Source organism: Chiloscyllium plagiosum, unplaced genomic scaffold, assembly GCF_037043375.1.
Source record: "Chiloscyllium plagiosum isolate Xiang-an unplaced genomic scaffold, Cpla_swu_hap1 HiC_scaffold_42, whole genome shotgun sequence".
Taxonomy (NCBI): domain Eukaryota; kingdom Metazoa; phylum Chordata; class Chondrichthyes; order Orectolobiformes; family Hemiscylliidae; genus Chiloscyllium; species Chiloscyllium plagiosum.
This window is the reverse complement of record NW_028270180.1, coordinates 39,207,553-39,212,246: the sequence shown is the minus strand read 5'-3', so window position 1 is coordinate 39,212,246 and position 4,694 is coordinate 39,207,553.

Sequence of the window (4,694 nt, the reverse complement as noted above, 5' to 3'; positions counted from 1 at the left end):
TAAACCAGCCTCCCACACACTCTCAGGCACTGAGTTCGAGATCCTAACCCCGGATTAATCTGGCCTCACCCACACTCTCAGACACTGTGTTCCAGACCCTGACCCCTGCATTAAACTGGCCTATCCCACAACCTCAGGCACTGTGATCCAGACTTTAACACCTGAATTGACCCGGCCAAGCCCACACTCTCAGTCACTGTGTTCCAGACCCTGACCCCTGCATTAAACTGGCCTATCCCACACTCTCAGGCACTGTGTTCCAGACCTTAACCCCGAGATTAATCTGGCCTATCCCACATTCTCAGGCACTTTGATCCAGACTTTAACACCTGGATTGACCTGGCCTACCCCACACTCTCAGGCACTGTCTTCCAGATCCTAGCCCCTGGACTAATCCGGCCTATCCCACACTCCCAGGCACTGTGTTCCAGACCCCAAAGCCTGGATTGACCCGGCCTATTCCACACTCTCAGGCACTGTGTTCCAGACCCTAACCCCTGGATTGACTCAGCCTCCCCGACACTCTCAGATACTGTGTTCGAGATCCGAACCCCTGGATTAATCTGGCCTTTCCCACACTCTCGGACACTGTGTTCTAGAACCTAACCCCAGGATTGACCCAGCCTCCCCACACTCTCAGGCACTGTGTTCCAGACCCTAACCCCAGGATTTACCCGTCCTAACCCACTCTCTCAGACATTGTGTTCCAGACCCTAACCCCGGATTAATCCGGCCTAACCTACACTCTCAGGTATTGTGTTCTAGACCATAAACACTGAATAAATGCGGCCTATCCAACACTCTCAGGCACTGTATTCCAGATCCTAACCCCTGGATTAATTCGGCCTATCCCACATTCTTATGCATTGTGATCAAGACCCTAAACCCTGGAGTAATCTGGCCTATCCCACTCTCTCAGGCACTGTGTTCCAGACCCTAACTCCTGGATTAATCCGGCCTATCCCACACTCTCATGCACTTTGTTCCAGACCCTAACCCATGGATTAAACTGGCCTACCGCACGCTCTCAGGCACTTTGTTCCAGACACTAACCTCTGGATTGACACGGCCTACCCCACACTCTCAGGCACTGTTTTCCAGACCCTAACCCGTGGATTAATCCGGCCTATCCCACACTCTCAGACACTGTGGACTGGACCCAAAACCTGGATTAATCTGCCTATCCCACGCTCTCAGGCACTTTGTTCCAGACCGTAAACCCTGGATAAATCCGGCCTATCCCACACTCTCAGGCACTGTATTCCAGATCCTAACCCCTGGATTGACCCGGCCTACCCTACACTCTCAGGCATTTTGTTCCATACCTAACCACTGGATTGACCTGGCCTCCCCCACACTCTCAGGCACTGTGTTCCAGAGCTAACCCTGGATTGACTCAGCCTATCTCACACTCTCAGGCACTGTGTTCCAGACCCTAACCCCGGAGTAATCCAGCCTATCCCACAGACTTAGGCACTGTGTTCCAGACCCTAACCCCTGGATTAATCCGGCCTATCCCACATTCTTAAGCACTGTGATCAAGACCCTAAACCCTGGAGTAATCTGGCCTATCCCACACTCTCAGGCACTGTCTTCCAGACGCCAATCCCTGGATTGACCCGGCCTATCCCACTCTCTCAGGCACCGTGTTCCAGACCCTAACTCCTGGATTAATCCGACCTTGACCACACTCTCAAGCAATGTATTCCAGACCCTAACCCCTTGAGTAATCCGGCCTACCCCACACTCTCAGGCACTGTATTCCAGACCCATACCACTGCATTAAATGAGCCTCCCACACACTCTCAGGCATTGTGTTCCAGACCATGATTCCTGGAATGACCCAGCCTAGCCCAGACCCTAAACCCTGGAGTAATCTGGCCTAGCCCACACTCTCAGATACTGTGTTCCAGACCCTAACCCCTGGAGTAATCCGGCCTATCCCACGCTCTCAGGCACTTTGTTCCAGACCCTAACCCCTGGATTAATCCGGCCTACCACACGCTCTCAGGCACATTGTTCCAGACCCTAACCCCTGGATTGACACGGCCGACCCCACACTCTCAGGCACTGTTTTCCAGACCCTAACCCCTGGAGTAATCTGGCCTATCCCACACTCTCAGGCACTGTATTCCAGAACCGAACTCCTGGAGTGACCTGGCCTATCCCACAATCTCAGCAATGTGTCCCAGACCCTAACCCCTGGATTGACTCAGCCTCCCCAAACTCTCAGGCAGTGTGTTGAGGACCCTAACCCCAGCATTAATCCAGCCGCCCCACACTCTCAGGCACTGTGTTCCAGAACCTAACCCCTGGATTGACCCGGCCAAAATCACACTCTCAGGCACTGTGTTCCAGAACCTAACCCCTGGATTGACCTAGCCTAAATCACACTCTCAGGCACTGTGTTCCAGACCCTAACCCCTGGATTAATCCAGCCTCTCCCACACTCTCAGACACAGAGTTCCAGACCCTTACCACTGCATTAAACCAGCCTCCCACACACTCTCAGGCACTGTGTTCGAGATCCTAACCCCCGGATGAATCTGGCCTCACCCACACTCTCAGACACTGTGTTCCAGACCCTGACCCCTCCATTAAACTGGTCTATCCCACAACCTCAGGCACTGTGATCCAGACTTCAACACCTGGATTGACCTGGCCTACCCCACACTCTCAGGCACTGTCTTCCAGACCCTGACCCCTGCATTAAACTGGCTTTTCCTACAACCTCAGGCACTGTGGTCCAGAGTTAACCCTGGATTGACCCAGCCTAACCCACACTCTCAGGCCCTGTGTTCCAGACCCTAACTCCTGGATTAATCCGACCTATCCCACGCTCTCAGGCACTTTGTTCCAGGCCTTAACACCTGGATTGACCCGGCCTACCCCACGCTCTCAGGCACTGTCTTTCATACCCTAGCCCCTGGAGCCAATGGGCCTATCCCACACTCCCAGGCACTGTGTTCCAGACTCTAACCCATGCATTAAACCGGCCTATTCCACACTCTCAGATACTGTGTTCCAGACCATGACCCCTGCATTAAACTGGCCTATCCCACAACCTCAGGCACTGTGATCAGAGTTAACCCTGGACTGACCCAGCCTAACCTACACTCTCAGGCACTGTGTTCCAGACCCTGATCCCTGCATTAAACTGGCCTATCCCACACTCTCAGGCACTGTATTCCAGATCCTAACCCCTGGATTAATTCGGCCTATCCCACATTCTTATGCACTGTATTCCAGATCCTAACCCCTGGATTAATTCGGCCTATCCCACATTCTTATGCACTGTGATCAAGACCCTAAACCTATGAGTAATCTGGCCTATCCCACCCTCTCAGGCACCGTGTTCCATACCTAACCACTGGATTGACTTGGCCTCCCCCACACTCTCAGGCACTGTGTTCCAGAGCTAACCCTGGATTGACTCAGCCTATCCCACATTCTCAGGCACTGTGTTCCAGACCCTAACCCCGGAGTAATCCAGCCTATCCCACAGACCTAGGCACTGTGTTCCAGACCCTAACCCCTGGATTAATCCAGCCTATCCCACATTCTTAAGCACTGTGATCAAGACCCTAAACCCTGGAGTAATCTGGCCTATCCCACACTCTCAGGCACTGTCTTCCAGACGCCAATCCCTGGATTGACCCGGCCTATCCCACGCTCTCCGGCACAGTGTTCCAGACCCTAACTCCCGGATTAATCCGACCTTTACCACACTCTCAAGCAATGTATTCCAGACCCTAACCCCTTGAGTAATCCGGCCTACCCCACACTCTCAGGCACTGTATTCCAGACCCATACCACTGCATTAAATGAGCCTCCCACACACTTTCAGGCGTTGTGTTCCAGACCATGATTCCTGGAATGACCCAGCCTAGCCCACACTCTCAGATACTGTGTTCCAGACCCTAACCCCTGGAGTAATCCGGCCTATCCCACACTCTCAGACACTGTGTTCCAGACCCTAAACCCTGGATTACGCCGGCCTAACCCACACTGTCAGGGACTGTGTTCCAGATCCTGACCCCTGGATTAATCCAGCCTATCCCACGCTCTTAGGCACTTTGTTCCAGACCCTAACCCCTGGATTAATCCGGCCTACCACACGCTCTCAGGCACTTTGTTCCAGACCCTAACCCCTGGATTGACACGGCCGACCCCACACTCTCAGGCACTGTTTTCCAGACCCTAACCCCTGGAGTAATCCGGCCTATCCCACACTCTCAGGCACTTTGCTACAGACCCTCATCCCTGGATTGACCTGGCCTCCCCCACACTCTCAGGCACTGTGTTCCAGAGCTAACCCTGGATTGACTCAGCCTATCCCACACTCTCAGGCGCTGTTATCCAGACCCTAACACCTGGAGTAATCCAGCCTATCCCACAGACGTAGGCACTGTGTTCCAGACCCTAACCCTTGGATTAATCCGGCCTACACCACATTTTCAGACACTGCATTCCAGACCCGAACACCTGGATTAATCCAGCCTACACCACACTCTCAGACACTGTGTTCCAGACCCTAACCCCTGGAGTAATCTGGCCTATCGCACACTCTCAGATACTGTGTTCCAGACGCTAACCCTTGGATTGACCTGGCATCCCCCACACTCTGAGGCACAGTGTTCCAGACCCTAACCCTGGATTAATCCGGCCTATCCCACTCAATCAAGCACTGTGTT